This window comes from Castor canadensis, chromosome 2, assembly GCF_047511655.1.
Source record: "Castor canadensis chromosome 2, mCasCan1.hap1v2, whole genome shotgun sequence".
NCBI lineage: Eukaryota > Metazoa > Chordata > Mammalia > Rodentia > Castoridae > Castor > Castor canadensis.
The window spans coordinates 169476535-169499308 of record NC_133387.1 but is presented as its reverse complement, the minus strand read 5'-3'; the positions used below and the strand labels follow the sequence as shown (position 1 = coordinate 169499308).

Below are 22774 nucleotides of genomic sequence, written 5' to 3'. Positions count from 1 at the left end.
CATCTCAGGCTCAATGATAAAAAAGAAGAATTTCCCTTGAGAAGAAAGTGAATTCAAGGTGCCCTGTTCACACATGTCTACCTAGAAAGTTTTTCCTCGGAAATTTTTTTTAACCTTGTTTAGCCACGCAGGCACTCAGAGGCCAGTGCAGCTATGTCATGGTCCAAAGCACCTGGCTATTGCTTTAGCTGGTAGCAGATTTTAGCATTCTCCATGTCACGTTGGTTTTTCAGATCTGTAGAATATAATAATTATGGGATCATGGAGGCCTCCACCCAGATTTCAAAGGAAAGCCTGAGGCCAGGCACTATGTGACAGGATCAGAGCTTTGAAGGAAGCTCTTGAGAAGGTGATAAGTGAAACTGTCAGGGGGATGTTTAAACCGAAATGAAGACGTTTAAGATGCCAGAACATGGAATGTCTGCTAAGGAAAGCTGCAGGCAATGAATATAGCCAGCGCAAAAGGGGCCATGTGAGCTCTGGGTGTGGGGCTACCATATCCTAGGTTTTCACATCACACCACCACGGGCCCCAGATGTCAGGCATAGAGCTATGGGATTTCATATTTGCTATTCTGGGTTTCTGTCTTGCTTGGCATGATCCCTTCCTTTTAGAATGGGAATGTTTACTCTTTGCCATGTATATTGGAAGTACATTAATTTTCTTTTTGATTTTATAGGGGCTTACACCAAGAGTTGTCTTGAATCTCAGAAGAGACTTTGACTTTGGAGTTTTGAACCATGCTGAAACTGTTAAGGAAATGTTAAGACTCTTTGAGGCTCTTGGGGATTGATTGGACGCATTTTGCATTAGGTTTAAGGAGGTATATTGATGTGTCGTGTTGAAAAGGAAGGGTGGACTTGTGATGGTTAGTATTGATTGTAAGCTTGATTTGATTGAGAAGTAACTGAGAGATTAAAGCACATCTCTTATGTGTCTGGGAGGGCAATTTTAGGCAAAATTAACTAAGGGAGAAAGAACAGCCCTGAATGTGGTTGGTTCCATCCAATAGGTGAGGATTCAAATGGAATAAAAGTGAAAAGGAGCAAAAGCCTACATTAGCTGGCTCTCTTTCTTTCTCTGTTTCTTGGCTGCCATGAGGTGAGCTGTTCTGCTCTGCCAGGCTTCCCTGCCATTGTGGACTGAACCTCTGGAACTGTGAGAAAAATATGTTTTCTTTCTCAAGCTGTTTGCTCAGTGATACTTTCACTGGAGTGAAAGTCTAACACAATATTATTCATCATAGGCCCTATGTTGTATAGTACTTATTACTCTAGAACTTACTCATTTTTATACAGCTGACACTTGACACCCTGTGACCAATATCTGCCCAATTCTCCCTCCTCCCGCCATGCCCCTGGTAAATGCTATTATACTCTCTGGCTCTATGAGTTTGACAATTTTAGATTCCCTGGAATAGAATAATTATACAATATTGGTCTTTCTATGTCTGGCTTATTTGATTTAGCATAATGCCCTCCACTGCCATCCATATTATCACAGAGTTTTTCCTTCTCTTTTAAGGTTGAATAATATTTCATTTTATGTACATATCAGATTTTCTGAATCCATTTAACTGTTTATGGTTATTTGGGTTGTCTTCCTATCTGGTTGCTATGATAGTGATGCAATGAACATGGGTGTTCAGATATCTTGTTGACATATTGATTCCCATATCTTTTGGATATGTGTCCAGAAGTGATATTGCTGGATCAAATGGTTATTCTATTTTTAATGAATTGAGGAATCTGTATGGTTTTCCAAAGTGCCCACACCAATTTACATTCTCATCCTTATCATGTCAGTAGCTATCTTCTAATGTTTTTGATAATAGACATTCTAACAAGTGTGAAGTTATATGTAAGTGTATTTTTGATTTGTATTTTCATTTGTATTTTCCTTATAGTTAGCATTGTTTCTCACCTTTACATGTGCCTCTTGGAAATTTCTATGTCTTGTCTGGTGAAATGTCTATTCATGTCCACTGCCCTTCTATTGTTTCTTTCTGTTTGTCTGTTTGTTTTGAGACAGGGTCTCACTATGGTATCTCAGGCTGTCTTTGAATTCTACATCCTTCTGCTTCAGCCCCATGGTGCTGGGATTACAAGTGTGAACCACCATGCCCAGCTTCTCTTGCTCATTTTTAATTATTATTTTTTTCTATTGGGTTATAGGAACTTTTAAATATTTTGGATATTGACATCTTATAGAATGTGCAGTTTGCAAATGTTTTCTCTCATTTCATAGGTTGCCTTTTCATTTTGTTGACTATTTTTTTTGCAGAAACTTTTAGATTTGATGTGATCCCACCTCTTCAGTTTTGTTGTCTGTGTTTTTGGTGTCATATTCAGGAAATCATTACCAAATTTAATGTCAGAAAGATTTGTCCTTACATAGTCTTCTGAGATTTTATTGCTTTGTGTTTTACATTTAAATACATATTTAATTTTCGAGTTGAGTTTTGCGTATGGTGAGATAAGAGTCCAACTTCATCCATTTTTATGTGGATATTCAGTTTTCTCATCATTGTTTATTGGTGAGACTATCCTTCCTACGTTGTGCATTCTTGGCATCCATGACTAAGATTTGCTGACAAAACATGTATGGGTTTATTTGTTTTGTGTTCAATTCCATTGGTCTGCATGTCCATTTTATGATGGTACCATACTATTTAGATCACTATATCTTTGTAATATTATCTGAATTCAGAAAATATGCCTTCAACTTTCTTTCTGGCTCAAAATCTTTTTGGCTATTCAGGGCCTTTTGTGATTCCAAATGAATTTTAGGATTTACTTTTCTAATTCTATAAAAATGCCACTGGGATTTTAATAGGAGTTGAACTAAAATTATAGATAACTTTTGGCATAAACTGATTTTTTTAGAGAATAAATTCTCACTCCTTCTGTGGAAAATGGGTAAATTATTTGACTCAACTGAGTCATCATTACTGAGAAGATGAGAGCAACTTCAGCACAAAATATCTGAACTCCTACTTGTTACAGATTCTCTCAAAAGAACTGAGAATTTTTAAAAATTTATTTATTCACATGTGCATGCATTTTTTGGGTCATTTCTCCACCCTGCTCCCCTCTCCCCCTTCTCAGTTCCCAGCAGGTCCTGATCTGCCCTTATTACTAATTTTGTTGAAGAAAAGACATAAGCACAATAAGGAAGACAAAGAGTTTTTGCTAGTTAAGTTAAGGATAGCTATACAGAGATGTTCCTACTATTGCTTTTATGTACGCATGTGTTATGACCCATGTTGATTCAACTCTAACTGATCTGTACACTGGTTCCTGATCCCCTTCTCATGATAACCTCTGTTGTTTTAAGGTTTCTGTATTAGTTTCTCTGGAGTGGGGACATCAAACGCTTTCATGTTTTGGGTTTTCTACCTATTCCTATATCTCCCGTATGTGCTCTTCCCTTGTCATGTGATCCAAGTCCAACCACATTGCTGCATTTGCCTTAGATCTAAAGTCCACAAATGAGGGAGAACATACGATTTTTGGTCTTCTGAGCCTGGCTAACCTCACTCAGAATGATGTTCTCCAGTTCCATCCATTTACCTGCAAATGATAAGATTTCATTTTTCTTCATGGCTGAGTAAAATTCCATTGTGTACAAGTACCACCTTTTCTTGACCCATTCATCAGTAGTGGGGCATCTTGGTTGTTTCCATAACTTGGCTATTGTGAATAGTGCTGCAACAAACATGGGTGTGCAGGTGCCTCTGGAGTAACCTGTGTCACATTCCCTTGGATATATCCCCAAGAGTGGTATTGCTGGATCATATCGCAGGTCTATGTTTAGATATTTAAGAAGTCTCCAAATTTTTTTCCAGAGTAGTTGCATGAGCTTGCATTCCCACCAGCAGTGGATTAGGGTTCCTTTTTCCCCCACATCCTTGCCAACACATATTGTTGGTGGTGTTTTTGATGACGACTATTCTAACAGAGGTGAGGTGGAATCTTAGTGTGGTTTTGATTTGCATTTCCTTTATGGCCAGAGATAGTGAGCATTTTTTCATGTGCTTTTTGGCCATTTGAATTTCTTTTTTTGAAAAAGTTCTGTTTAGTTTAGTTGCTCATTTCTTAATTGGTTCCTTGATTTTAGGAGAGTTTAGTTTCTTAAGTTCCCTGTATATTCTGGTTATCCGTCCCTTGTCTGATGTATAGCTGGCAAATGTTTTCTCCCACTCTGTGGGTGGTCTTTTCAGTTTAGAGGCTATTTCTTTTGTTGTGCAGAAGCTTTTTACTTTTATGAAGTCCCATTTATTCATTCTTTCTCTTTGTTGTTGAGCTACTGGGGTTCTATTGAGGAAGTCTTTGCCTATACTTACTTGTTCCAGAGTGTTTCCTGCTCCTTCCTGTAGTAACTTTAGAGTTTCAGGTCTGATATTTAGATCCTTGACCCATTTTGAGTTGATACTTGTACAGGGTGATAGACATGGATCTAGTTTCAGTTTGTTGTACACGGGTAACCACTTTTCTCAGCAACATTTGTTGAAGGGGCTGTCTTTTCTCTATCGTATATTTTTGGCACCTTTGTCAAAAATGAGATGGGGATAGTTGTGTGGATTCATATCCGGGTCCTCTATTCTGTTCCACTGGTCTTCAAGTCTGTTTTTGTGCCAATATCATGCTGTTTTTATTGCTATTGCTTTGTAATATAGTTTGAAGTCAGGTATTGTGATACCTCCAGCGTTGCTCTTTTTGCTGAGTATTGCCTTGGCTATTCATGGTCTCTTGTGTTTCCAAATGAACTTTAGGGTAGATTTTTTAATCACTGTGATGAAAGTCATTGGGATTTTGATGGGAACTGCATTAAACATGTAAATTGCTTTTGGTAGTATAGCCATTTTTACTATGTTGATTCTACCGATCCATGAGCACAGAAGATCTTTCCATGTTCAGTAGTGTTCCTCCATCTCTTTCTTCAGGAGTTTGTAATTCACATCTTTTGTTAAATTTACTCCTAGGTATTTTCTTTTTTTGAGGCTGTTGTGAATGGAATTGTTTCCATATATTCCTTCTCAGTTTGTTCGTTGTTGGTGTATAGAAAAGCTAATGATTTTTGTAAGTAAATTATGTATCCCGCCACCTTACTTTAGCTGTTTATGGTATCTAAGAGTTTTTGGGTAGAGTTTTTTGAGTCTTTAAGGTAGGATCATATCATCTGCAAATAAAGATATTTTGACAGTTTCTTTACCTGTTTGTATTCCTTTTATTTCTTCTTCTTGCCTAATTGCTCTGGCTAGAAATTCCAGTACTATGTTGAATAGGAGTGGGAGAGTGGGCATCCTTGTCTAGTTCCTGATTTTAGGGGAAATGGTTTCAGTTTTTCACCATTAACTATGATGTTAGCTGTAGGTTTGTCATATATAGCTTTTACAATGTTGAGGTACTTTCCTTCTATTCCTAGTTTTCTTAGAGCTTTTATCATGAAGTGGCATTGGATTTTGTCGAAGGCTTTTTCTGTATCTGTTGAGATGATCAAGTGGTTTTTGTCTTTGCTTCTATTAATGTGTTGTATTACGTTTATAGATTTGTGTATGTTGAACCACCCCTGCATCCCTGGGATGAAGCTAACTTGGTCATGGTGAATGATCTTTCTGATGTGTTGTGGGATTCAGTTTGCCATTATTTTATTGAGGATTTTTGTGTCAATATTCATTAAGGAAAGTGGGCTATAGCTCTCCTTTTTGGAGGTATCTTAGTCTGGTTTTGGGATTAGAGTAATATTGGCTTCATAAAATGAGTTTGGCAGTGTTCCTTCCCTTTCTATTTCATGGAACAGTTTAAGGACAGTTGGTATTAATTCTTCTTTAAATGTCTGATAGAATTCAGCAGTGAATCCATCAGGTCCTGGACTTTTCTTTTTTTGGGAGACTATTGATGGCAGCTTCAATTCGTTTTTGTGTTATAGATCTATTCAGGTGATTAAAATCCTCTTGGTTCAGTTTTAAATTTCTAGAAATCTGTCCATTTCTTCAAGATTTTCAAATTTCTTAGAGTTTAGGCTCTCAAAGCAGTCTCTGATAATATCCTGGACTTCCATGGAGTTTGTTGTAATCTCCCCTTTTGCATTTCTGATTTTACTGATTCAGGTTTTTTCTTTCCTCATTTTAATCAGATTTGCCAAGGGTCTGTCAATTTTATTTATTTTTTCAAAGAACCACCTTTTTGTTTCATAGATTCTTTGTATTTTTTTTGTTTCTATTTCATTGATTTCAGCCCTTATTTTAATTATTTGTTTCATTCTGCCTGTTTTGGGATTTGCTTATTCTTGTTTTTCTAGGAGTTTGAGCTGTACTACTAGGTCATTGATTTAAGATCTTTCTGTCCTTTTAATATATGTACTCATGGCTATAAACTTTCCTCTTAGGACTGCCTTTGCTGTGTCCCATAGGTTCTTGTAGGTCATGTTTTCATTTTCATTAACTTCCAAGAACCTTTTAATTTCCTCTTTTATTTCATCAATGACCCATTTGTCATTGAGCAATGTGTTGTTCAGCTTTCAATTGTTTGCATGTTTTTTACTGCTATTTTTGTTGTTGATGCATTAATGTATATTGTGCAGAAGTTGGATTAAATATTCTGTAGACATCAGCTAGGTCCATTTGGTCTATGGTGTGATTTAGTTCTAAGATTTCTTTATTGATTTTTTTGTTTGGATGACCTATCTATTGGTGATAGGGAGGTATTAAGGTCTCCCACTACCCCACTGTGTTGGAGTTTATATGTTTTTAGGTCCTGCAGAGTATGTTTGATGAAATTGGGTGCATTGACTTTGGGTTCATATAGGTTGATAATTGTTATTTCCTTTTGGTGTATTTCCCCTTTTATTAGTATGGAGTGTCCTTCTTTATCTCGTTTGATCAATGTATGCATGAAGTCTACTTTGTCCAAGATAAGTATTGCTACTCCTGCCTATTTTCGGGGACCATTGGCTTGTTAAATCTTCTTCCAGTCTTTCACTCTCAGCCAGTGCTTATTTCTGTTGATGAGGTGGATCTCCTGTAGGCAGCAGATTGTTGGATCTTCCTTTTTAACCCAGTTTGCCAAGTGGTGTCTTTTGATGGGGGAATTTAGTCCATTAACATTCAGTATTAGTATTGATAAATACATGGTGATCCCTGTCATGTAGTTGTTTTTGTTGATTAAGGGTTTGTTGTGTGTAGCTGAATCAGTGTTATTCTTTGCTTTCTTGCCTTTTCTTATCCTGTGGTTTGGTTTTGCCTGCCCTTTCATGGTTTTGTTTGCTCTAAGTTTCTGTGTGCAGAATTCCTTGGAGAATATTTTGTAGTGGTGGCTTGGTAGTCATATATTGTTTTAGTTTCTGCTTATCATGGAGGAATTTTATTGTTCCATATATTTTGAATGATAGTTTTGCTGGGTAGAGTATCCTAGGGTTGAAGTTATTTTCATTCAGTGCTTGGAAGACATCACTCCATGCTCTTCTTGCTTTTAATAATTCTGTTGAGAAGTTTGCTATGATTTTGATTGGTTTACCTTTGTATGTTTTTTCTCTCTTATAGCCTTCAATATTCTTTCTCTAGTCTCTGTACTTGTTGTTTTAATGATAATATGTCATGGGGTAGTTCTATTTTGGTCAGGTCTGTTCGGTGTTCTGGAGGCTTCTTGTACCTGAATGGATATAGTTTCCTGTAGATTTGGGAAATTTTCTGTTATTATTGTGTTGAACATATTATGCATTCCTTTTGCTTGCACCTCTTCTCCTTCTTCAATGCCCATGATTCTCAGGTTTGGTCTTTTGATGGAGTCAGTGAGTTCTTGCATTTTCTTTTCACAGGTCTTGAGTTGTTTAACTAATAATTCTTCAGTTTTTCCTTTAATTGCCATTTCATCTTCAAGTTCTGAGATTCTGTCTTCTGTTTTGTTCTATTCTGCTGTAATGGCTTTCCATTTTCTGTATTTCTGTTTCATTCTTTTTTTCTGAGGTTTTCTATATTGTAGGTTACTTCCTCTTTAATATTGTCAAATTTTGCCCTTAATTCATTTATCTCTCTGTTTATGGTGGTCTCAGTTTCAGTTTGGTGCTTCTTTAGGTCTTCTATGATTTCATTTACTTGTTTCTGTGTTTTCTCATGTTCTTTGTTTTTGTTGTCTTGGAATTTCTTGAGTGCCCCTGTACATTTTGGTTGACCATGTCTAGTAACATCTCTGTGAAATTCTCATCAATTACTTGTAGGATTTCCTCTTTCAGGAGGTTCTTTGGACTTCGTTGGGTTCTTTGGTATAGTTCATCTTTGCTTTGTTGGAGTCTTGATCTGGGTATCCGTTTTCTTCACTTTGCTCTAAATCCTGTACTAATTTATTTTTGGAGGGAGAATGGTTTCCCTCCCTTTTCTTTCTTCCCATATTTCCATTATGTACTGTTTCTATCCCTGGACTATGTGTCATTTAGTACTAGCTAGAAAAACAGATGGAAAGGTAAAAGGAAGAGAGAAAAGAAGAAAAGAAAAGAAAAAAAAAAGAAACAAAAAATGGGAGAGATGGTGGGTGACCAGGCAGCAAATCCCTTAAAGAAGGGAAAAAACAAAAAAGAAAACAAATTACCAGTTCTGGAACAGTAGAATTCCAGTCTTAGTTTTTCTGATGTTCTTCCTTCCAATCCAGACCTGTCTGTTTGTCTCTTAGGCAGGTTTGGAGCTCTCCTGTGGCTGATGGCAGGTGGGTTGGGTCCCATGGGCCTACAGGTGGAAGCCTTTAGTTGAGGCAAACTAGTGGGCTTTTGGAGCCTGGGCCTGACATGCCTGTAGGGTGTGGGATGGTGGAGTGGAGATCCTACATGTCTGTGGATTGTTGGTTTGGCAAGCTTCAGGGTCATGGTCCCCGTGAAGATTGTGCAGGCCTGTGCAGGCCTGAGGGTGTGGCCCGACGAAGATTGTGAATGTCTGTGGATTGCCTGCATGGCAGGCCTTGGGGTGTGGCCTGACTGAGTGGAGATTATGCAGGCCTGTGCAGGCCTGAGGGGCGTGGCCTGATGGAGTGGATATCCTGCACACCTGTGCAGGCCTGAGAGGTGCAGCCCAGCAGAAGGAAGATCGTGTGTGTGTGTGTGTGTGTGTGTGTGTGTGTGGATATCCTGTGTGGCAGGCCTTGGGGGTGTGGTCCAGCAGAATAGAGATTGTGCAGGCCTGAGGGTGTGGCCTGGTGGAGCAGAGATCATGCATGTGTGGATCCCAGGCTTGGCAGGCCTTAGGGGTGCAGGCTTGCAGAGTGGATATTGTGTAGGCCTGTGCAGGCCTGGGTGGGGAGGGTACGGCTCTGCAGAACGGAGATTGTGTGTGTGTGGATCACAGGCTTGGCAGGCCTTGGGGGCATCAAGAATTGAGAAGTTTAAGGTTTCCTTTAAATGAGAAACCAAACATCAGCTACCCATTTAAGGTACATGTAAGTAAGTGCTCAGAACATCCTAATTTAAATAGACTCTGCCTGGACCATCTCATACAGTGTAGACCGAACAGTAAGAACAGAAATAGAGTCATATGTCATTGTGTGAACATGTCAAATTATATTTTCTTAAACCTAGATATTATTGTCTATGCTATATTTAATATGATATATTTCTCCTAGAGCAATGATGGACAAAACAGCTAAGATTAAATTAAGCTCAAGAACAACATAATAAAATAAAATGTTAAAAATAAAAAAAAGATTAAGCACAAGAGGAAGAGACAAAATCAAGAGATTCAGTAAATGTGAAATATATGAGGTTGCTGCTAGTATAATCCTGCACTTAAAAAAAAAGGTAGGAGTAGTCTCTGAAATAACAATAAAATATAGAATCGCAAAACCTGGCCAGTAGCAGTCATTTATTAAAATGATTAAGTGTTACATAGTATTCATAATTGTACGTGCTACACTTTCATATGACTAGAAGTAAGGTAGGTTTGTTTATGCCAACCAATATCACCACGATTGCATGAGTAATGTGGTGCCATAGGACATTGCAACAGCTGTGATGTCACCTCGTGGTAGGGGTTTTTCAGTTCCATTATACTTTTCCAGAATAACTGTTATATATGTGGTTTATTACAAAGCAAAATCTTACCAAGTGGTGCGTGAAGGTACTGGGTGGATTGCCTCATAGAAAAGTGAGTTTTATATATGCAAGTCTAATATCAGATTCTACACAACAGTTTTCCTTGGACAAGTGAATTTACACTGTTTTTCAAAATGTCTGATATTCTAAGATTGAGGTATTGTTTCCTTCAATCAGGGAATCCCTTTATCAATTTAAGTAAAATAGAATTGCTGAAGTAATTTATTTTGGAGACATTTGCAGATTGAATAACTTGGATGTCTAAGATTACTAATGTTTATACTTTCCCCATGTTGGAGATACCCTATGAGGTGGCATTCTACTATTATTATAGCAGATATGTGAGGTATCTCCCACCTCCCCCATTGCAATTGACTTCTCATCCTAGTTCCTAATACAAATAAGGCAAAGATGAAATATGACTGGGGGACCAATTCCTCCTGTTTCTCATTGGTTATGCTAACTCCAGTGGTGTTTATACTTCCATTCTTGAAGTTCTTCCTACTGCATGGAAACATAGATAGTGTTATTACTAGGATAGACATACAATGTACAACAGGAAGTAACAGGTGAATAGCTATATGTGGCTATGGTCCAGATGGTAATAAATTAATAAATCAGGTCACTGCATACTTTAACTTCATAGTGGGAGAAAGATCTCTGACTATAGTTCCAGCACTGGAAACCCTATTCAGAAGAAAGGATTCCCTATCTTTCTTCTTAGCATATCACCAACCATATTTATTTCAGGATTAATTTAAGAACAACAAAAACTGAAAATGCTAAAAGGTAAAAACCAGAAAAATCCAACCAAATGGGAAAGTATATAAATGCAAATCAAATGAATTATTCACACACTCTGCAGGTTGCCTTTTTTGTTTCTTAAAAAAAAAAAAGAAAAAGAAATTTCTAAGGAATGAAAGTTGTTAAACATTGGAACAGCTTTCAGAGGTGGCTGCAAAATCTCTTTAGGAGGTCATTATGCATGAATGAATTTTCAGTGGCTTCACAAGATTACACCATGATCTGAGAGCTAGAATAGGGAACTTTTTAGGTCCCTTAGCCTATTTACGTGTGAAATTTTATAATATCTTTGCCATTACACATAAATTTCATTCATTTGTGTGTATGTATATTATACATACACATGCATATGTATATGTATTTATTTATAAATTGGATGTTATTACAGAATTTCAATGTCATGGCTTAAATTCCAATAAGCTGGAGTTAGAGTACAGTTTTTGTGAAAGCTGATGAGGAGCAGAATATGAAAGTACAAGAGCATCTAGCACTGAATTTAATACAAGTAACCAAGAGAACTATCCAGTCCAAGGGACATTAGAGAACCTGGAATCAAGAGACAAAGCCCAGGTGGGATGGAGTACCATACAGGCAAGGTAGAGGTGATCTCCATGAGGGGGCAATGAGCCCAGGACATGCAAATGATAAGCTTAGACATTTTAGAGTCTCCAGGAAAAATCTTTTTTAGCACCACACTAAAAAACTTTAACTGAACGCAAGCTGTTCCTTTACAAGTGAGCTCTCCAAGTTGTTTGCTCATTGTACTGTTGTGGCAACATGGGGAAGGAAGAGACAAATATGTCAAAGATCCAAGTGAGTATTTTTAGTAGTGAATGGGAGACAACACATAGAGGGAAATAAGTGTAACAGAAGAAAAGAAAAGTGTGTCTTGAGAAAACGTGTGAAAACACAAAGGGGAAAGAGAAAATATCGTTGGGATTCCCATAGCTGGAGCTACCTTGACATGGCTCCAGAAATAATGAGCCTTGGAGGACAGTGCTGAAGAATATGAATTCTTCCAGTAAATAAGGGAAGATAAACAAAAGCCAGAAATGAGCATTGTACTTTGTGAATGTTCTAAAATGTCTTCTCTTTTTTGGAAACTTTCAATTCTTATATCATGTAGATAATTGAGAATCTGTTGTTCAGCAAATGAGAAAGTACCTACTTCAAGGCTGAAATCATTTGTCCAAAGTTATACAGTGGATGAATGGTAAAATTTGTATTTAAACTCAAATATTCTGACAATACTTTTCACACTCTATTCTAAATATGGGTGAAAACTAGTGTAGTATTAATACATTTAAAGATGAAATTCAGAAAGGAAATTCAGCTGGAATCTTCACAACTGATTCCTTTGTGTTTGTGCTGCTAAGCACAAAGGAAATGTAGCTCAGTAAGATCTTTTTTTTTTTTTTTCCAAACGTAAAAGTTGAGAAAAATAATTAAAGAAAATTCATGCCTGAGTAATAACTGCTTTAACTCATCTGTGAAAGTTTTGCATACATTGAAACCCAGGCTTGAAAATTTGAAGCACCATAACTCTGGGCAGAGCATGACCTTGAAATAACAGTTAACCATCTGGAAGAAGAGCTGTGTTTCTCTGCCTTGACTATGGCCTGGGCTTTTTTCCTGGCAGGCCAGCCCACCCATCCTTCAAGGGTTGAGGAATAGATTCTTCATATGCAAGGTGCCTTTTATGTGGCATGAAAAAAAAAAAAAAAGACTATCAAATAATTCATGAAACTCTTGTCCTGATATGTGTCAAAAGTTTAGAGTTAGAGAATGTTATATAGCAAAGTTTTCATCCACCAGTCATTGAGTTTTTCTGGTTTTAATATATTTTTAACATTTTCTTTTAATGGACTCGTTGGTGATTGGTTTGAATTCCAAAGATGGCTTTAACCTAATATATATAGGGATGTATATGTGCACAAATGCTTTCTAACTATACCTCATATAGTTTATTCTAAAGTTCTTAGTCATTTTAATAGACTATTATCACATTTTATTTATTAATTCAAATATTTTGTTTTTAACACAATAACAAATCTTTCTTTTCTGATACATCACTTAATGAGTCCAATTATCTCATTCTTGAGAACAAAATAGAGTTTCCATGATTTGAGAGGAATAAGTGGATTCTATCAAAAGCTTATTGCTATCAGGCATAGAAACACCGAAAATCGTAATAAACAACTTCATGCGTAGTACCATGCTCAAGAAAAAGCTTAATTTTCCTCTCTACAAATTCTCAGATTAATTTCTCAAAAGATTAGGTAAATGAATGCTCAAAAATCAATGCTTACATATCACCTGACAGTCTCACCATTCATAAATTAATAAATGTTTTCCATGCCACTGCAGAAGGCTTGCTAGTTCACTAGCTGGAGTGACTATCTAGACCCATGTCCATCTGAAACCTGAAGAAACAATGGATTGCTGTGAAAAAATAGCAGACTATCCTACTTGGTTTTCAGAGGTAAGCAACTAAATATATTGTTATGTCTCTTCATTTTCTGTCATCTTTGATGTTGATTATTTTTGTAGCAATCAACAAGTAAACACATGGACATGGTTTTGAAAAATCAAAAGGTGCTAAAGGCTTGTATCAGTAACCACATCAATCAGACCCAGCAACCCTGTCCTTGTCATCCTCATTCATTTCTTGAGTCTTGTAGGAAACTAATTTTAACTCTTTAAGCTGTTTATAAAAACTTTTACCTTAATATCTATTATACTTATACTTCAGTCATCTAATTTATTGAATTTAGTGTCGATAAACTACCTATTGAGAAATTCCATTAAATCTTCCTTTTATTTCTCCCATCCTGATAACATTATAATATTTCACTTTTGGTTCATTCCCTGGTCATTTTATCGGTTTTCTGACATGCAAACAGTATTCACTGTGGAGTCCAGCTAACAACACTGTTATGTCATACTGCCCACTCTCAGCCCCAGTGAAATTAAAGCGCCTTTTTAGTTTTCTTTGACTCATTGGCCAAAGCTTTCCATCCTCAGGAACAGCTATGTAAAGGCCAGTTGATATAATTTTTTAGCTATCCAAACCATTTGCTGCTTCTCTCCTTCCCTTGAAATATTGCTTCAGAACTGCCTCCCTCTGCACTGGCCTCTCTGAAAGTCCACAGCCCAGTTTTCAAGTTTTAGGGTTCCTATCCACAGTTATCCTGAAACTCCCTTCACCCTGCTCCTGTGCTGGTCCCCTGTGCCACCCTTTGTATGGTTTAGCTATGGTTTGAGTGTATCCAAGGGTCCAAGCGTGAGAGTTTAATCCCCACTGTGAGGTATTACGAGGATGGAACCTTAACTCAGCCTCAGTGTTTGATGTTTAGAAATGGGACTCTGAAGAGGTAAGGAGAATTAGATAAATTCATCAGAGTGGAGCCCAAAGGTGCAACCCCTGTGGCTTTACTGAGAGGGGGAGAGACAAAAGAGTCAAATCTATATGTTCCCTGCCATGTGCTGTCCTATACTACCTCAGGACTGTGGCGGCAAGGCAAGGTCTCTAACAGATGTGGTTCCTTGTCTTTGGACCTCCAGAGTCATGAGCAAAAATAAACTTTTTTTCCTCAAAAAATAGCCTGCTTCAGGTATTTCATTATAGTATGCAAAAGGTACTAAAAACACCTTTCCCCTGGGGTTAGTAGTTTCTATTTTGCAGCTTCTTGAGATAAAGTTCAGAGGTATAAATATTTTGAGTTGTAAGCATCAGAAAATGCTTTATTTTGTCCTCACACTAGATTCCTTGGTTGACTGGTTACTGAAGTATGCATATATGAAGAAAGCATAATAAAATTCACCAAACACTGTTTGATAAGCCGGGGGAGGGAGTAGGGTCAAGGGAATACAATAGGAGGGTGAATTTGTTGAGACTACACTACACACATCCATGGCATTATTGCAATGCAATCACATCTGTTCCATTAACATATGTTGATAAAAATAGTTATAAAAAAATTGGAGATAGGACAATATTTTTCTGAGCATTTTCAAAATATCTTTCTGTTTTCACCCATCCCCCAGTGGTAGAAATGTGATATTGCTGTTATTTCCAGTACTTTGTATATTTTGAGTGTTTTCTGAAAAAAGCCTTCTTCTCCTTTTATTCTTTCTTTTTCACTTGTTGTTTCTTTTCAACTTTAAGTTGTGCTTTTTAGTTCTAGGAATTTTCACATTGGCTGAGTTATTTGATAGTTACTTCCCACAATTTTCTTCATTCTTTTTTGGGAGTACAGGGGAGGAATCCTATTGGTTAAATGTGGAAACTTCTATATAGAATTTGCCATACACTTTTATTATTTTTATCTTTGATTGTACTTTAAAACAATTCTACTCTTTTGAGAACTTCTCTGCTTACTGTCAAACTTTTTAATGACTTTTTGTACTTAAATAAACTTTTAGTTTTAGGATAGGTTTACATTTACAGAAAAATTGCAGATTGAAAAGTGATCTGTACCCTACACCAAATTTTCTCATTGTTAACACTTTGCATTTGTACGTTACCCTTGTTAAAACCAATTAAGCAATATTGATATTATCTATATGTTGTTAATGTTGATGCTTTATTTACATTTCATTACTTCTTGCTCTAGTCTCATTTTTTTCTATTCCAGGATTTTGTCTAGGATATGATATTACATTTAGACATCATGCCTCTAGATTCCTCTGGGGAGGTGACAGTTTCTCTCATTTTCCTTGCTTTGATGACCTTGATAATAAGATAATGACCTTAAGCAGTAGTTTGTAGAAAATCTCTCAGACACTTTGTAGAAAGTCCTCTGTTTGGATTATCTGGTATTTATCACCAGTATGACTGGCATTTAAGGTTTTCAGGAGGAGGATCAGACAGGTGAAGTGTCATTTATCTCATATCACATCAAAGATACAGAGAATCAATGTAACCTATCACTGCTCATGTTGACGTTGAATATCTTGTAAGGTACTGTTTGCCAGATTTCCCCTCTGCAACATTACTTTTTTCTTCTTCCCATGTTATACTCTTTGAAGACAAATCCCTGCGTGAAATCCACACTTAAGGGATGGGAATGCTTTGCCTCTTTGAGTGGGTAGTGTCTGTATACATTGGTTGGAATTTTTCATGAAAGATTTATTTCTTTTTTCATGTTTAGTTGATGGTTTAGTTATTTGTTTGTATCAGTATGTGCTTGTGGATATTGATTTTATACTTGAATTAGGATCTAATAATATGTTATTTATTTTACTTTTTTACTCAAATTGTTCCAGCTTTGACTATTTGGGGTATCTGTCAGTTGCTTTTGCATCCCTTTGAGAAAATTTCTTCATTTTGTCTTCTATTGTCTTGTGAGTTTTTATTTGTTTGTTTTAATATTTCCTTACTTTAACACTACAAGATGCTCTGGGCTCACCTTAGATGTCATTTATTGATTTCCTTGCCCAAGGATTGACCATTTCTCCAATGAGAACTTTCCCTTTCATGATGTTAGAAAACGAGACCTGGGTACCAGGTGTGTTCATTGTTACTGGAATGGGCATAATCCTGACAATGGACATAGATAGGGAATACATGTTTGTGCACTGGCACTTTTGGGTACACTTATGTGCATTTATTTCTGTATCTATCTATTTTAAGCTAACCCTGGGTTCATACTGATGTCTCTGGCTCTAATCAATTATTTTGTGTTCAGTTATTTTCTCCTCCTCTTGTTTATTTGTAAATGACCCATTTCAACTTAAAGAAATCTGACTCACACCATCTGCTCATAATTTACTTATCTGTCCAATTCCAGTAAACACATACAACAATTTAATTTCTGAATCCATACTCTTATAAGAAACATTTATCACATAGAGTAAAATGCTTTTGCGCTGTTCCTTCTTTAATTAGTCTTAAAACTTTCATCATTTCCAAAATTACTTACATGATCAGCAGTTCTTTCCCACCCTTTCAGGGTGGGATCCTAAACCCTCCTAGTTGAATTCCCATTTTTATTTTTTTTTATTTATTAGCATGTAAAAGTTGTACAGGGGGATTCATTGTGATATGTACATATATGCTTACATGTATGTAATGACATGTATCTTAGTTCACCCTCTCCATCATTGTCCCTCCCCACTCTTAGAATAAAGAGTTTCATTGTTCTATTTTTATACACATATACAAAGTATGTCCACCATATGCACCTCTTTCACTTTTTTGTTTTCTAATCTGCATGTATACATGCAGGCTCACTATTCCTGTTGTAAAATTCTGTAAGAATTTTTATACAGAGCTATAAAAAATACTACTTCACTAACCTATCTGATTATGGGATAGTGTCAGGAGTCACCACTATTTTACTACATAGAATAGTTTCATGCTCTAAACAAAAAATTCCCTCTAATTCAAATAGTCAGCCTTCCCTTCACACCAAATCCTTTCTTTTCCCTGTTAGATTTTTACACAGTGTCTTTTAAATGGCATCATAGGCTATGGTTCCATCCTCACCCTGTTTTCCTTCATTTAGCAATACAAAGTTTATCCACCTTGATGCCTGCATTCACTCATTCCCCTTAACTGAATGGTATTCCATAGCACGAATGTAACTCAGTCTATCTAATCTCCTAGTGAAGGATATCCAGGTTGCTTCCACTTTGGGGAGATTATAAAGAAAGCTCCCATAATCCTTTCTGCTCAGGTTTTTGTGTGGCTATAACTTGCAAAATCAGTTGGTTAAATACCTGACAAATGATTGTTGGAGCACATGATGAGATGAAGTTCACCGGTGTAAGACATTGTCAAGATGCCTTCCAGGGGCAGTCCCATTTTGCATTCTGACCAACAGTGAAGGAGAGTTCTTGCTCTACACACATTTACACAGTGATTTCTGACAGATTTGCTTGTAATTTTTGAAATTTTAATCATTGTAATGTGTGTAGTAGTATCCCGTTTTTTTCTTTTTACTGGTTTGTAAATTTCAACTTGCATTTTTTAATGTCTATAATTCTCAGTTGTACAATGGAATGGATATTTCCTAAATGAACTCATCTCTGAGTTACCATATATGTCAAGGTGAAAAATATTATAAACACCCAAGAAATCTCATATTAAACCAATTCAGGGTGGGCATGTGGTGAACAACTGTAATCCCAGCCCTCAGAAAACTGATGGAGGAGGATCATGAGTTTGAAGTCAGCCAGGTCTAAACACTGAGTTCTAGGCCAGACTATGTTTTATAGAAAGACCTTATCTCGAAAAATAAGCAAAATCTTACTCAATTCTTTGCCATATGGGAAAGTAACCACTACTTTAATACCTATCACTCATACGTTTTAGAAAGAGTGTGTCATTTTCCTTAAGGAAAGAAAGAAACAAAACACTGAAAAGATTTTATTTGGAATGTCTGTGAATGTAAAGATTGATTTGAGGAGAATTGATATCATTATAATTTTGTTCAGATCTATAAATACTACATTTCTGCATTCACTTAGATCTTTACTTTCTCTTTATAATGTGTTTAGTTTTATACATAAAGGTCTTCAACACCTTTTGTAACACCCATTACTAAGTGATGTTTCATGTTTTTATAAATGTCATGGTTTCTATTTCATGTTCTAATTGAATATGAAAAAATGCAATTGGTATTTTGTGTTTTGACCTTGTGTCATGTTACTTTGTTAAATTCACATTTTAACTCCAAAGCTATCTCCAGACTATTTTGAATGTCCAATGGGTAATAATGTTATTTGCAGACGGTGATAATTTTTTTATTTTTTCCAAACACTTAAACTTTTTTGTGTTACATGTTATACTGCCTAAAACCATCATTACAATATTGAATAGAACTGGAAATAGCAGGAATCTTTGTTTCCTTCCATTCTCAAGGGAAAAGATTTTTAAAAATCATTCTTTTGGGGAATGGAGGTTTGAACTCAGTGCCTTGAAGTTGTCCAGCAAGGGCTCCACTTGAACTATGCCTCCAACCCTTTTTGCCTTAGTAATTTTTCAGATAGGGTCTTACACATCTTTTGCCCAAGGCCAGCTTCAGATGGTGATCCTCCTTCCTATGCCTTCCACAAAGCCAGGATTATAGAAGTGAGACTATGCCTGCCTTATCAGTTGAAATGCTTTTTCACTAATCATTTTGCCTAGGCTGGATTTAAACCAGTATAGTCCTAAACTCCACTTCTCAAGTAGCTGGGATTATATGCATGTACCACCACACCCAGCTCTACAAATCATTTTTTGCTGTATTTTTAAAAAATATTATAAGTTAAATTAGGAAATAATTCCTTCTAATTTTCTAAGAATGGTAAGAAAGATTGTGCTTTTTAATCAGGAATTGATGTTGAATTCCCTCAAATATTTTGCATTCATTAAAATGATTACATGGTTTTATACTGTATTCTATTAATGTGGTGAACTGCAGCGTTTGATTTTTAATGGTAAAGTGTGAAATGATTTCACATCTCTGGAGTAAACTTTACTTAAGTATAATGTTTTTATGCTGATGTTGACTTTTAATATTCTATTTAGAATTGTTTCAGCTACATTCATTAGATAAATTGCATTTGATGTCCTTTAAAATCCTGTGATATACTTTAAAGCGGTTTTTCAAATTGCATCATGAAATGTTCTTTATCTGCTCTCTGGAAACTTATGAAAAGTTTCTCCTGTTCAGGTTTGAACACATTTACAAGTGAAGTCATCTGGGCTGGGACTTCTCTTTGTAGAAAAGTATTCAATTGAAGAACAACTGCTACAAAATCAGTATAAGAATATCCAAATTTTCTGGGTTTTACATCAGTTTTGACAAATTGTTTTTATAGGAAATAAATTCATTTCTTTTAAATTTTTAAATGAGTTGACACGAATGGATTCATATTATCTTCTTAATTACTTTTATTATCTGTAGGATCAATACTGATCCTGATACTGGTATATGTGGCTTATCTTTTTCTTGGTCAGTCTCACTAATTATTTTATTGATTTTATTAGTTTTTTTCAAAGAATGAAGATTTAATTATTTTACTTTTATTTAATTTGTTTTTGCTCCTATTTCTATCATTTCCTTCTTTTGAATTTATTTGAATTTAATTTGCACTTTGTACTTTCTTTACACGATGCTTAGGTTATTTTCTGTTTTCTGTATTTTCTCATATATACATTTAAGGTTGTAAAGTGCTCTGTGAGCACAGCTTTAGCTGCATTCCATAAGTTTTGCTATATTTTATTCTTAATATTATTCAGTTCAAAATATTTTCAATGTCCATTCAGGTTTAGAAATATGTTACTTAATTTCTAAACATTTATCTTATGACAAATGATGACTTATGATTTCACTGCGTAGCCCTGCTCACAACAAACTGTTAGTACTCCCCTCTGCATCCTGAGTGCTGGGATTATTGTGCGTGCCACCATGTCCAGCCTTTCAGAGATTTTCTGATTAACTTTTGCTAGTGATTCCTAACTCAATTCCCCTATGACAATGTACTCTGTATGACATCAATCCTTTGAGTACTTTTGTACTTGTTTTATAAATGATATGGTCTATTTTGGAACGCATTCTGTATGTACTGGAAAATGTGAGTCATTCTACTACTAGGTGCAGTGTTCTAGTATGTAAATTAAGGTAATTTTGTTAATCATGTTGTACTTATTTGTGCTTACTGAATATATCTGTTGTTTATAAAGATACTGAGGTGTGTTAAAATGTCCAACTATGGCTTTTGAGTTGGCTGAGTTTTTTTTCTATGCATTCTCATTTGCTTTATACATTCTGAGGCTGCAGTTTTAAGTACATACAAGATTATATAGGTTATATTTTTATGAAGAATGGACCTTTTATTGCTATGAAATGTCTTTATATATAGTAGTGTTTCTTTCCTTGCAGTTTAATTTTTTCATGTTAGATTAAATGTTTTTTCCTTTTTCAAATTATTGTTTGGATGGAACACATTTCCAATGTTTTGTCTATAATCTTCTGTTCTTATATTTAAAGTGTATCATTATAAAAATGAATATAGCTAGGTTCAATTACATTATTAAGCATGATAATATTTTTATATTAATATACTAAAGGATTTAGTCCATGATATTAATGCCAATTCTGGATATTTGTTTTTATACCTTTGATGTCATTATTTGTTTTATATTTATCTTTTTTCTGGTCTTTTTCTTCTCTTATTGCCTTCTTTTAGAATTATCAAATTATTCTATCATTTCATTTACTATATGTCATTTTACTTTTCTTACACAGATTCACCCATTACATACCAAATGCTACTTAATATCAATATTTTTTATTAAAGTAATGTAAATTTTTTTCCTGATTGACTTTGATGCTATGTTTTCATGTGTCTTAATTCATAAATATCCAAAATGTCACAGATATTCTTCTTTTGGTCTTACACAGTTAATGGCAATTTAGATCTACTTAAATATTCACCATCTCCCTCCTTCTTAACTGTTATTCATCTGAAGAAATTTGTTTTTTTCTGTGTGAAAACCCCTTTTAAAAATTTATTTCTCTGCAGATATGCTGGTGATGAAACCAATAGACTTTTTTTGTTGTCTTATACAAAAAAGTCTTTGTTTTACCACTATTTCTGAAGTTCATTTTCACTTAGTGTACAATTCCCAGGTTGAAAATTACTTGCTAGCATTTTGTGGATATTATTATATTGTCCTTTGGTTTCCATTTTTTTTTCCTACTGAAAAGGCAGACATCACACTCATGGTTTCTCCTTTGAAGGTATAAGATCATTCCCCTCTGGCTCCTTTTAAGATTTTCTTTTTCTTTGGTTTTCAGAAGTTCACTATGATATGCTCACTTGTGCTATTCTTTGTATCGAGACCTCTGGGACTTTGTGGATCATCTTGAATCTGTTGCTTCATATTTTTAAAATCAGATTTTGAAAAAGTTGGGGTCAGAATCTCAACATATTTCCAGCTCCTTTCTACATTCTCCTTTCATTCTCATACGCAATGACAAATGTTAGACTTTTTCAAAATACCCCATTTTGTTCCTGTGTTATTTTCTGGATTTATTACCCTTTTTCTCTTTTTATATCCTTTTAGCCTTCTAGAAAAAATTAAACAACTTCTTTGCTTTCTCTGAGAATTATTTTCTTTGGTGATTTTTTTCTGCTTTATGTCTTCCTCTTACCTTCAAATTTATTTTCTTATATGTTTCCTATTTATTTATTCTGCTCTTTTCTTCTTGTTAGAAGCATTTTATCAAGTTCCTGGTGGCTCATAGTGGATGGATTGATAGATGGTTAGCTGGATGGTAGGAGAGATGGATAGGTAGATAGGTAGATGAAAAATAATTAAGAATGAGACACGAAAATGTAGATTGAGAACAGAATATAGAAGGATATGTGTTGTGACCTTCTTAGTATCATTATATAGTGACAATTGGGTGTCCAGCATTTATTTATTTAATAGGTAAAATTGTATATATATATACATATATATATACACACATATATATAGTTGTCATGTACAAAATCTTATTTTAAGTTATACATAAAACACAATTTTAAAAGAAAAGAGTCAAACATTGGAATTTATAGATCATTTCCTAAATTTTTGGGCTTTTTTCCAGAAGGATGTCCTCTTGCCTATTTTGCCTGGAGAGGGAGGAAGTACTTACTTCATGGTTAGTACTTTGCATCTGGTAGAATAAGGGAACTAGAGTTTTCTCCATGCAAAATATAATTTTAATTTAATGAATCTTTTCTTTGCAGAACTTCATAACTCTCACCTCCTGTGTTTGCTCTCTGTATACCCAAAACCACTGTGGCTGAATTGTTCTATAATAAATCCCTTTATGGTTGATAAGGGATAAGTTTTCTTTTTGTGTAAATAGGGACCTTCTACACATTTCTAAGCTAATCCCTTTAGGCTCAT

General features: G+C 35.4%; 1 long non-coding RNA gene across 3 annotated transcripts in view; it reads left to right on the top strand.

Moving 5' to 3' along the window:
- The window catches only part of LOC141420865 (uncharacterized), a 145834-nt gene that overhangs the window by 69844 nt on the left and 53216 nt on the right, over positions 1-22774 (top strand). For 2 of the 3 annotated variants that reach the window (XR_012445546.1, XR_012445547.1), the window contains exon 4: positions 13246-13360. This is a non-coding gene — a long non-coding RNA (uncharacterized lncRNA). Of the gene's footprint in view, positions 1-13245; positions 18283-22774 lie in introns of those variants that run through there. The other variant, XR_012445545.1, reaches the window with a different exon arrangement.